This window comes from Lathyrus oleraceus, chromosome 5, assembly GCF_024323335.1.
Source record: "Lathyrus oleraceus cultivar Zhongwan6 chromosome 5, CAAS_Psat_ZW6_1.0, whole genome shotgun sequence".
Taxonomy (NCBI): domain Eukaryota; kingdom Viridiplantae; phylum Streptophyta; class Magnoliopsida; order Fabales; family Fabaceae; genus Lathyrus; species Lathyrus oleraceus.
The window spans coordinates 291,215,903-291,229,825 of NC_066583.1; positions in this window are offsets into that span (position 1 = coordinate 291,215,903).

Here is a 13,923-nt window from a genome sequence, read left to right on the forward strand (position 1 = left end):
ATGTGATAATACATTAAAATTAAATACTATTTTATTAGAGTCTATGTTCAAAAAAAGATTTTTTGAAATTTAGTATATTGATATTATCATCAATGAGATAATATCTTAAGAAACCTATTGTTGAAAATAAATTTATTTTATAAAGAAGAATTTAAATATTCACTTTGAAAAGTAATGAGTGATAAAGCTAAAAATTATAATACTTTAGTGAAAAATAACTCACATTCTTCGTATGGTAAACCTGATGTCTCCCCTTTGGTGAATACATCATCTTATGAGTCACGATATTGGTTTTACCATGATGGTAACTCAAACCAAAACCATAATCCTTCAGAAATTCGAGTCATCTTCTCCTCCTCATATTCAACTATTTCTGATTGAATCTTGTGGTCACTAAACACTTCAAATTTGGAACTAAATAGATAATGCCTCCAAACTTTTAACATAAAAGCACCATAGCTGACAACTCTAGATCATCCGTAGGATAATTTCTTTCATGAACCTTCGATTGTCTCGAAGCATAAGCCACAACTTGACCATTGTGCATCAACACACCACCTAGACCGATCTTCAAAGCATCACAATACACAACAAAGGACTCACTTGGATTTGGAAAAATCAAAACTGGAGCAGGCATCAATTTCCTCTTGAGTTCCTGAAAACTCTTTTCACACTGAATATCCCATATATAAGCTTGACATTTTTGAGTCAATTTAGTTAAAGGCAACTCCTACTTCGAAAATACCTTAATAAATCTTCTTTAATAACCATCCAAACCAAGAATTTTTTTAATTTTAGCAACAGACTTCAGAGTCTCCCACTATAACACATCATATATATTTGATGGATCCACTACAATACCACCACGAGATATCACATGACTAAGGAAGCTCACTTCTTTCAACCATAACTCACTCTTAGACAACTTAGCATACAACTTATTTTCTCTCAAGGTCTTCAATACCACCCTTAGATACTCCACATGCTATCCATCAGACTTAGAATATATTTCAAAATATCATCGATGAACACAATCACAAATTGATATAAATAAGGATGAAAAATCCTATTCATATATTCCATAAATTTACCTGGCACATTAGACACTCCAAACGACATGACAGAACAATCATAGTGACCATATTAAGTCCTAAATGCAGTCTTCAGAATATCTTTTGGTTTCACACGAATCTGATGATAACCCAACGACAAATCAATGTTACTAAATACACAAGCACCAACCAACTGATCCATTAAATCGTCAATTCTTGGAAGAGGACACTTATTCTTGATAGTAACCTTATTCAGTTATCGGTAGTCAATGCAAAATCTCATCCTACCATATTTCTCCTTGACTAGGAACATCGATGCTCCCCACGGTGAAACACTCAATCGAACAAACTTCTTCTTAAGCAACTCTTCCAATTATTTCTTCATCTCACTCAGTTCAGTAACAAGCATTTTGTACAAAGCCATCGCCATAGGACTAGTACCGGGTACTAAGTCTATAGCGAATTTCGCCTCTCGCTCCGATGGAAAATCACTGATATCATTTGGTAACACTTCTAGAAAATCACACACCACTAGTAAACCACTAATCTTAGCTTTGCTTTCAGCCTTCATAAAAGCTAATATCATAAACATCTTAGCATCATTTTTCACGAATTCATCATCTTGCTTAGCAGACACACAAACTCGTTACTTGCATAAAATTCTGGAAATGACATTAACTTATCGAAATAGTTGATATGAACATGGCTGAACTCTAACCAGTTCAGTCAAAAGATAACATCGAGTTTATTCAACGATAGAAAAACTAGATCTATCCTAAAAGTCTTATCATAGGTAGTCAACAAATAATTCAAACAAACCTACAAAGTATTTACTAGACCTAAAGCTGGAGTATCAACGATCATACTCCCAACCATAGAAGACAATTCTAGGTTCAACCTCTCAACACACTAAAGAGAAATAAAAGAATATGTTGCACCTGTGTCAATAATAGCAATCAACGAAATACCATTAATAAAACATATACCTCAAATCAATCTGTCTGTGCTAGTAGTTGTCATACCCCAAAATTTGGCCTACCTGATTTCATTTTTATCTAAATTTTGACCCTAAATTGACTTTCACACTCATGTCATATACATCGATTCACAGTTGAATTCTTCGAATAAGCATCGTTGATTCAAGGGTTGATAATTATGATACAAGGGTGATGTTGGCACAACAATGATGGTTGGTTCATTCCTTGTGAAACAAGTTTATGGAATTAAAATGTTTGGTATATGCTTTTGGTTATGTTGACTACATCATGACATTGGATATTGAAGTTACTTAGCAATTATCTTGGGCTTTGATTAGTTTGATTTATGGTCAAGTACTTCATTCAAGTGATTAAGAGATTCAAATTTAAGGTTCATTCAAACTCATGTTCAAGGAAAATTCAAATATTCAGAGATGTAAATTTGGAAGGAAACCTTGCTTTCTTGAAACACAACTTACATACACCATTCATTTCAAGAAAATCCATTTCATTTCAAAAAGCCATTTCATTACAAAAAATCCAAATTACAAGTTTACATACAAAATTTCACCTTTTGGCATACAGTTGACTTTTGGTCAACTATTGACTTGTTGGTCAAACAGTTGACCAAAGTCAACTTTCCCTAAACCCTGGTCTATTTTCTTATTCATGTTCAAGGCACTTCACTTCTTATGCTTAAAAGCCTTCAACCCTCCAAAACATCTTCAAGAGCTTGGATCCATGCCTTGCCAAATCCACATGTATCGCCAAATCTTCATAGGACAAGTTTCATGGCAAACATGTAACACCACCCCTACAAAATCCACATGTCTTGCCAAATCTTAACAGATGATGTTTCATGGAAAACATGTAACACCAACACTACAAAATCACATACACAATAAGAAAAAGCTAAGACCTTATACTTCATACATGAGCCAATGCATCATAACATGAAGAAAAAAAAGACAAGTTTCAGTTCTGGTAATCGGTTACGCAAAACCTAGTAACCGGTTACACCTGTATCAACACACCAGGAAACCATTTCTTCGTGTTGGTAACCGGTTATGCAAAATAGGGTAACCAATTACACCTTCTTTTTACAGACACTCAACACCTGCAGAACACTTGTTATCGCATTGGTAACCAGTTATGCAAAACCTGGTAACCTGTTACACCCGTGTTTCATAACCTCATTCAGCACCCCATAACACTTTTTTTTTTGTTTTGGTAACCGGTTACTTAAAACATGGTAACCTGTTAGACCTGCTATTTTTGCAATTTTCAGCTTCAATTCCCGCATCACAGTCCCATTTTAAACACTCCAAAGCAAGTCCAATTCACATAATATATAGTAGTTGATGCGAAATTATGCAACAAAAATACTAGCAACTTCCTATTTTGAACCCAAACATTACAACACTAGCATTCACCAATACTTGAACTACATTAACTCACTTAATCCTAACCTTACCAAACTCTCATAATGGTCCCTAAATACACTTTAATAACAGTTTAAACTAACAATTTAACAACTCACCAACACTGTTAACTCTTGCAACCAACTTACTCATGGAATCATCTAACCCTAACTGCTTCCCTAACTTCTAACAGAGCTGCCCAGAAAAGTTAACCAAACTATTGGAAAGTTCATCTATATAAACTCATCACTCTCTTCAATCTTCAACAACAATAATAATAATCACCATAATCCACTGCAAATTTAGAATCCACTCTCTCAATTCATCTCCCTCACCACACCAAAGCTCTACCACCATTGGAGCAAGCTTCACCTTGAAGTTTATCATCATTTGAGCTAAGCCTCCTACACTCTGCACTACTCTCACACTCATATAATCAACAACAATAGCAACAATTTTTTCAGTTTAGAATTTTATGGAGTCGATTCTTAAGAAGAGGAAGTTTATTATAAAAGAAGGAGTTTAAAGTATCAAAGTAGCATACCCCTGGTTTTCTTCATCTTCAGATTCCAACAATTTCCAAGACAAACCCCGTCTTACATGTCGGTGAATTATTTACTTCCACTGTTTGCTGAACTTTTGATACAATAATGTAGCTCTTGCAATGGAGAATAAAAGCCCCGAGGTTTGTTGATTTGATTCTTCTCCTCCATCATTTAATTTTTGTTTTAGAGGTTAGGGTTCATCACTTTTTTAATGCAATTCTGAAATTTGGTTTAGTATTGGATTAAATTGATGAGAGATTAAGAAAGAAGAGGTTGTGAGGATTAATTTGGTGGTGCTATCTAGTTATTCCAACGACGGAGTAAAATTCCAGAAAAAATGTTCTTGAGAGAGAGGAGTCAAAGTTCATTAGAAGAGGAAGATGAAGTTTCTGAGTTTTCTTCTTTTCCTTGGCAAATTTGGTTGGGCCTTAGTGCATAAAGCCACTATTTTGCTATTTACACACTATTTTCCTTTGCACACTTCCCTATTAAGCACAACAATTACACTTTGCATCGGGTCTCAATCTGTTAGGTCCAACACCTCTATTTCTAGGCCACTCTCCCTTTTGGCCTATACACCCCTATCTAGTAGTAATTTTTGTTGAATTGATACTTGTTTGCTTTAATCTCCTTTCTACAATTTTTCTACACCTTAATGCATTTCTACATTTTAATACACTTTATTTCATATTAATTCATGTTAATACTTTTTTCTACATTTTATCTTGATATGAAAAATACTTAGAAAATTCCATAATAATACTTATAGTTTAATTGAATTTTAATTGATTTTACTCATTAATCCATTTCTTGAAAAATAATAATAATCCTTAAGAAGAATTAATGTTAGTTAATTCTTTATAAATTAATATGCATGCTAATACTAAAATTTCTTTATAATTTTAGTCCTTAATAAAAATCCATGTGCTTGTAGTTCTTGATCATATCCCCGATCAACCCTCTTTGATCAATTAATCACTTGATTCATCTTATTCCCCTATCCAATCAAGTGATCAAAAGTCTCTTGATCACTTGATAGGATTAGACATTTGTACTTGCATCACACTGGATCCTAAGTCAAACACAAGTTCAAGATCGCATATTCAAAACATTGAAGACAAAGGGACATCAAGGATGGATCACTTCATCATCAAGTACAATAAAAAGATTCGTCTTTCAACATTTTTCGGTTATGATACGAATTGTGCATCACGAGCCTTAAGTAGTGGAGACGGGATGAAATGAAGTATTTCTATCCTTATTATGAATATATTTGGATACTGGACGTCTGACCCAGTTTTTCAAAGTATTCACCTCCACTCATAGACTTTAGTGCAATTCAAATTGGATAACTGTCAAGTCTTCTTCCTCACATACAACACTTCAATAATCAACATCAACAATACCCATCTCTGCATCATATTTCTCTGGTTTAAACACCACTCTTTTTCCTTCTCTTGGTTTAAACACCATTTTCATATTCTCTTTGGTTTAAACACCACATTTACTACTGCTTTGATTTAAACACCACATTTACCACTGCTTTGGTTTAAACATCACTTTCATACCCTCTTGGTTTAAACACCACTCTTTTGACTTTAACTACTTCTTTGGTTTAAACACCACTCTTTTGACTTCAACTACCTCTTTGGTTTAAACACCACTCTTTTGACTTCAACTATTGCTTTGGTTTAGACATAATTTCTATGCTTGATTGATTTAAACACCACCTTTATGATCCCTATTTTCCTATTGGTTTAAACACCACACTTCTATTTTCTTCTTCGGTTTAAATGCCACATTTATATTTCCAGTTGATTCAAACACCACTTTCCTTTCTTCTTCAGTTTACACACCACTTTTATTACTTACTTGGTTTAAACACCACTTCTACTTTCTATTACCCCTTTTGGTTTTAAACATCACTTTTATTCATGTTCTTGGTTTAAACACCACTTTTTGTTACTTCTATTTCCTGGTTGGTTTAAACACCATTATCCGGTTTAAATACCATTTCATAAATCTTTCCTCATTGCATCATTTCTTTAAAAATTCAAACGACACTTTTGCAGTCCAACGTAAGTTCTCTTTCTTTATTTTATTTTTATTCAAGCAAATCTTTCTTTTCTTTTATCACAAAAAAAATGTCAAAACAATTTCCTTTTCTTTTCATAAAAGAGATGTTATAATCTGTTCCTTAGCAGTCATACAAAAAGCTTAGAGCATCCGAATAAGGACCAGAATCAGCTAACGTCTATAAACTTCTAGGATGCAATTATAATTGTTCCCTAAAATCAACCAACAAATCGGTATTTTCTATCAAGAACTACGGAGCTCTGATTTTCTCATTGTACTATGAGAATATGTAGGCACGAGGGTTCGAATCCTCGGAGAGCACACCAATTAAAAACTTATTTTTCCCCTTTTATCATTGCAAGTAACTTTTAGATAGTAACACCCATCTGCAAAAAGAACAATCAAAACGGTTCTCGTTGAGTACCACAGGTGTGAGAGGTGTTAATACATTTCCCTTGTATAACCGACTTCCTTACCTTTTTTCTCTTCCTCTTGGGTTTTATCGATATTTTCTTTTTCCTTCGGGAATAAATAAAGTTTGGTGGCGACTTTGTTGTATCTTCGAGCGTGCGATGCACTTAGGTATTTTTCGCGACGCAGTCTAGTCAAAGCAAAAACTTTTCATCCATACTGAACCTTCTCGGGTTTCTAGCAGTGAGTACTAGTGTGACCTGGTTCCCCACAGTTGAAGCAAGTCAGTGAGCTACTCTTATAATCAGCCATAAGATGTCTAGTCTTTCCATACTTTAAGCATCTATTCTTAGAACTCTTGAAGTCATTGGCACGATGACCCGTGACCCCACACTTAAAGCACTTAATGGAAGTGGGAGTTTCTCCCCCACTTGGTCTTTTCTATATGGAGCCTTCTAATTCCCTTTGTCGGCAAGAGCACGATACAGTTTTCCATGATTCTGATTCTTCCCTTTCTTCTCACTAAGACTATTATAGTGAGGAGTTCATACTCTTCTATACTCATCATAAATCCTGAACTTATTCACCAACACAGAAAACTAGAGAATCTCCTAATACCCAATACCTTACATGATCTCGGGACGCAATTTGCTTTCAAACTTGATACACTTCGATCCTTCAACTTCCTTATCATTATAGTATGGACAAAACTTCACTAGCTCTTTGGACTTAGCAGCATACTCATCAATTGTCATATTTCCCTACTTTATCTCGAGGAACTCGACTTCTTTCTTACTACGCACGTCCTCTGGAAAATACTTCTCTGAAAATTCAGCCCTGAACATAGTCCAAGTAATCTCAGCACCATCAGCCTCCAGTCTCTGACGCGCATTATCCCATCAGTCTTTGGCCTCTTCTGATATCATATGAGTACCAAATTACATCTTCTTAGCTTCAGTGCAAGTCATCACTAAAAAAATCTTATCAATCTCTCTGATTCATGTTCGTGCACCCTCTGGAACATATTTGCCTTGTGGTAGTTTGATTGGTTTCAGATGTAAGCAAGAATACCCAAGGACTCGCCAAGGGAATCGAACGTTCCAGGCTCATCGGAAGAAGAAATTTGAAGGTATAGTAGCCCTGAGACGGCCACCCGTGTTGCCTAACACGGCCCGTGTCAGGAGAAGGGAAGCCAGGTGCAAAAACAGGGAGTTGACACAGCCCGTGTCAGCAACCCTGGAAGGGGCGTGTTGGAGCCAGGGCATCAGTCAGCCAACACGGTTGGTCATGTTTCTTGACACGGCCAATGTTGGCTTGGACACCTCATTTTCTATTTTTTCCTGTGTTTTGCCCTTGCTGATCCTGGATGGCATTCTGGACATTTGCTACATCAAATATTTGATCAGTAACAACCTTTTGACGCAGAAATCGAAAGAACGTTGCGGGCAAGACTTAGACAAGATCGATTGGCAAGACTGGAATCAGAAGAAGAACAACCTTCCATTCATTCAGGTTCAGATTCAGGTTCAGAGAGAGAGATCGAAATAATGGGGGAAAATCCACCGCCACCAGAAAGACTGTTGGGTGACTACGGAGGTAGAAATGCACCAACCGGCAGATTAACAATGTCAACCAACCAGTGAATGTGGCTAATTTCTAGTTACATCCTAGTACTATTAATCAACTTGAAAGGAAGCATTTCACTAGAAAGGTAAATGAATATGCAAACAAGCACTTGCATAGGTTTCTAACCATGAGCAACACTCTAAAAATTATTGGTCACACCGAAGAAGCTAATAAGTTGAGAATGTTCCCGTTCACATTAGCGGAAGAAGCTGAAGAATGGTTCTATTCTCTACCAGCCGATAGCATTACATCTTGGGAAGAAATGGAAAAAGCCTTTCTGAATGAGTATTTTCCAGCGTCGGTTTTTCTAAGGAAGAGGAATGAAATTCTGAATTTTAAGCAGAAGGGCGGGGAAACTTTGGGAGACGCCTACAAGAGATTAAAGAGAGTCCTGGTAGCCTGCCCAACTCATAATATGGATCCAACAGAACAAATTCAGATGTTTGTGAATGGTCTCAAAATAAAGACCAAACAGTTGATTGATACCGCAGCCGATGGCTCTACTAATTTCTCAACATCCACCGGTATCAAGAAGATCATTGAAGCTATTGCTGCTAATGAGCACATTGAGCTGTACGATAGATGTCAAAGTAAACCAGAAGGGGTTATCAATTTAAAGCTGGAAACTAATAAAATCCGTATCAAAGATACTATAGCTGCTGAAGTTGAGAAGAAGCTGAAGGCGATGAATATAGGTACCCAATAGGTGGCACAAGTCCAACCTGCTCCTATTGTCTGTTGTGAGATTTGTAATGGTCCACACCAAACAGTGTATTGTTTTGCAACTCCTCAACAAGTTAAGGAAATCAAACTTTTGAAGCAGAGTAATCCCTATTCCAACACGTACAATCCGGGTTAGAAGAATCATCCCAACTTCTCATGGAAAGACCTGAAAGGAAACACTCCTCAACACGGTCAATACCAAAATCAATATCAACAACAGCAGCAACAACAAGCCCCTAAGAAAGCTGATTGGGATATTGCCATTGAAAGAATGGAAGCTCATAATGTTCAATTCCAAGAAGAAACCCGAAACAATCAGAAAAACACCACTGCATCCATAAAAAATCTTGAAGTCCAGATGGGTCAAATAGCACAGTAATTAGCCTCGAGTTCTCAAGCACCAGGTGCTCTACCTAGTGCAACTGTGACAAATTCTAGAGAGCATAATAATGTGAGCACCGTGATAACAAGAAACAATACATCTCATGAAGTACTTGAGGAGATGGCTGAAAAGGAAGATCAATTGATCGAAGTGGATCTTGAGATCAAAGAAAATGAAGTTGTGAGGGAAGAAGTGGTTGCACCGAAACCAACGGGGCAAGAAAAAGTCATTGAGCCTAAGCCGGCCATTAAGCTTCCTTTTCCCACCAGAAACAAGAAAAAGGGGCAACATGAGAAAAACTTTGATAAGTTCCTAGAGTTGTTCAAGAAGCTAGAAATTAACATTCCGCTTTTGGAAGAACTTGAACAAATGCCTACTTATGCCAAGTTTATGAAGGACATCATTTCTAAGAGGCGTGCCATCGACACCAACCCGATTATTCTAACCGAAACTTGTAGTGCTATTTTGCAGGGTATGAAGATCCCAATGAAGAAGAAAGATCGAGGATAGGTCACTATGCCTTGTACCATTGGAGATAGGTCATTCAAAAAGGCTCTTATAGATCTAGGAGCAAGTGTGAGTCTCATGTCGTTATCCATTTACAAGAAGCTTGGTATAGGGGTTGTGCAAGATACCAGGATGACACTCCAATTCGCCGATCATTCGGTTAAGAAACCTTATGGTATTGTTGAAGATGTTCTAGTGAAAATTGATAAATTTATATTCCTGGTGGATTTCGTGATTCTAGAAATGCCTGAAGATGAAGAGATCCCTCTCATTCTTGGGCGACCCTTTTTAGAGACGGGAAGATGCTTGATCAACATAGAAGAAGGGACTATGACGTTGAAGGTTTATGATGAGGAATTAAATATTGATGTTCGAAACACCATGAAATACAAAGATGATATTTGCACCAGTCATACTATAGAGGTTTTGGATCAAGTGATGACGTATGACAGTCCTTTGAATGCACCACAGTTACCTTTGGAAAGAGTGTTGAGTTTGTCCATTTTCGACAGTGATAAAGAAGTAGACAACGTGGAATTCAAAGTGATGGCCATGATGGGCGCACAACCCCCTTGGAAAGGATCTCGACCACACCGGTGGGAAGATTTACGATTACCTCAAACTAGTGAGGAGGATAAAGAACCCAAGAAGGGAGCGAAGTTGAAACAACTTCCTCAAAATCTCAAATATGTCTTTCTCGATTCTGAAGGTAAATACCCAACTATAATAAATTCGAGCCTCAAGAATATCCAAGAAGAGAAGCTCATCCAAGTCCTGAAAAAATACAAAAATGCTATTGGATGGGAAATTGAGGATTTGAAAGGTATTAGCCCTACGGTGTGCATGCATAAAATTCTCATGGAAGACGACCACAAATCGGTGGTCCAACCGCAGAGAAGACTCAACCCAGCAATGAAATAAGTAGTTCGGAAGGAAGTGGTGAAATTGTTAGATGCAGGTCTTATATATCCTATTTCTGACAGCCCTTGGGTGAGTCCAGTGCATGTGGTCCCAAAAAAGGGAGGGACCACCGTAATAAGAAATGAGAAGAATGAGTTAATCCCTACAAGGAGAGTTATAGGTTGGCGCATGTGTATTTACTACAAGAGGTTAAACATAGCAACTAGAAAGGACCACTTCCCGTTGTCATTCATTGACCAAATGTTGGAAAGGCTAGTCGGACATGATTACTACTGTTTTCTAGATGGATACTCCGGGTATAATCAAATTGTAGTTGCTCCGGGAAACCAAGAGAAGACAACATTCACATGCCCTTATGGCGTGTTTGCATACAGAAGAATGCCATTCGGGTTGTGTAATGCTCCAGCCACTTTCCAACGTTGCATGACATCCATCTTCACTGACATGCTTGAAAAGCATATGGAAGTATTCATGGATGACTTTTCGGTCTTTGGATCCTCGTTTGATAACTGTTTAACTAACCTTTCTCTTGTTTTAGACAGGTGCCAGAAAACAAATTTAATTCTGAACTGGGAGAAATCTCACTTCATGGTACGAGAGGGTATAGTCTTGGGTCACAAAATTTCCTACAAAGGAATTGAAGTTGACCCAACAAAAGTTGAAGTGATATCTAAACTCCCGCCTCCGATTAACGAGAAAGGTATCAGGAGTTTCTTAGGACACGCGGGTTTTTACCGCAGGTTCATAAGAGATTTCTCTAAAATCGCAAAACCGCTGACCACTCTATTGGTCAAGGTTAAGGCTTTTATGTTCGAAGAAGAATGCACCACAACTTTTGAGACATTGAAAAACAAATTGATTTCAGCCCCGATTGTTATTTCCCTAGATTGGTCTCTTCCATTTGAGATCATGTGCGATGCTAGTGATATTGCTGTAGGGGCAGTTCTAGGACAACGAAGAGAGAAGTTGCTACATGTCATTTACTATGCTAGACATGTGCTAAACCCTGCATAGATGAACTATGAAACCACTGAGTAGGAGTTACTGGTCGTGGTTTATGCATTTGACAAATTCAGGCAGTACTTGTTAGGATCGAAGGTTGTCATTTATACTGACCATGCTGCTTTGAAATACTTGTTTGCTAAACAGGATTCTAAGCCGAGGATTCTAAGGTGGATCTTACTCCTCCAAGAATTTGATGTGGAGATTAGGGACCAAAGGGGACGTGAAAACACCATAGCTGATCATTTATCCCAAATGTCACCAATTGAAGAAACGGAAGAAAAGAGTCCGATAAAGGATGAGTTTGTTGATGACCACATCCTCGTTGTCATCGGTATCCCGTGGTTCGTAGACTATGTGAATTATTTGGTAGGTGGTGTAATCCCTAACGATTTTGATTCTAACAAGAAGAAAAAGTTTGTTCATGATTGTAGGTTCTACTTGTGGGATGACCCATTCCTATACAAGAGAGGAGTAGATGGGTTGGTCAGAAGATGCATCCCGGAAGAGGAACAAAGGGATGTCCTCAGAGCTTGTCATGACTCGGATTATGGAGGACACTTCAGTGGTGACAGAACAACAACTAAAGTCCTTCAGTCAGGTCTATATTGGCCCACATTATTCAAGGATGCCCAAGACATGGTCAAGGAGTGCGATAAATGTCAAAGAACGGGGAATATTTCTAAGAGAAATCAAATGTCGCAAAATGCTGTGTTGGAAGTTGAATTGTTTGATGTATGGGGAATAGACTTCATGGGACCGTTTCCACCCTCATTTGGAAAGAATTACATCTTGGTAGCAGTGGACTACGTACCAAAGTGGGTGGAAGTGGTGGCATTACCCACCAATGATTCTAAAGTGGTTGTGACTTTTCTGAAGAATAATATTTTTTCGAGATTTGGAGTGCCGAGAGCACTTATCAGTTATGAAGGTACTCATTTTTAAAACAAACTAATGGAGAATCTGCTAAAGAAATATAATGTTAAACACAAGGTCGCCAGTCCGTATCACCCTCAAACGAGTGGCCAGGTCGAAGTGTCCAACAAGCAGATAAAGCAAATACTAGAAAAGACTGTGTGCGCATCTTGAAAAGACTGGGAAGTGAAGTTAGAAGATGCAATATGGCCGTACAAAACGACATTCAAAACACCTATAGGTATGTCCCCATATCAGTTAGTTTACGGAAAAGCTTGTCACTTGCCACTAGAGTTGGAGCACAAAGCGTTTTGGGCATCCAAATTCTTAAATTATGACCTTACCAAAGCTGGTGAATCCCGAATTCTTCAACTCTATGAGCTAGAAGAGTTTAGGAATCAAGCCTACGAGAATGCCAAACTCTATAAGGAGAAGACAAAAAAATAGCATGATCAGAAGCTACAGAGAAAGGAATTTGTTAAGGGGCAGTTGGTGCTCTTATTCAATTCTAGGTTAAAACTCTTTCTGGGAAAGTTGAAATCCAGGTGGTCAGGTTCGTTCTTGGTTCACAAAGTGTTTCCACATGGAGCAATAGAACTTCAAAATCCTAGTAACGGGGATACATTTAAGGTGAACAGGAAAAGATTGAAATATTACTACAAAGGGTAGGAAAGTGGTTTGATTGAAAATATTCGTCTCCGAGGATAAAAGGGACGACCGTCGAGCCATGTGACGTTAAAAGTAGTGCTTCGTGGGAGGCAACCCACGCTGTTTAATTCTAAGAATTTCAGTTGTTTTGGTGTGGTTGAATTTTTTGTGTGTAGGTTCACAAAAATAAATCGCACAGGACGGAAGGAGAGGTTTGAGCTCAACCTATAGAAGACATTTTGCTAGAAGAGCAGGGAGAACAGATGAAAATAATAAGATTTTTTGGATGAAAAAAGGGGCCTGACACGGGTGCCCGTGTCAGGCAAGGCGCCCAAGGGTCAAGATTTTTCCAGTAGGCTGACACGGCCGCCCGTGTCAGCTGACACGGCCCGTGTCAGATCTACTGTACAAGGAGTTTGTTTATAGCGTCCTGACACGGCCGCTCGTGTCACGGGACATGGCCCGTGTCAGGCAGCACGGTGGAGAAATTTTGAATTTCAAAATTTGTTTTTTGTGGCCCCCACTCGGTTTTTTCACCAATTAAAATCCTTATTCCCCTCATTTAATCTCTTTAATCAGATTTTTACCTATTCTCTCTCCCATTTTCATTAAACCCTTCTTATTCCTCCATTCTCTTTCCGTTTTTCTCCATAACCTCACCAACAAAAGCTCAATCCTTTACCATATTACGTCTTCCAAATCGCCGAATCACTTCAC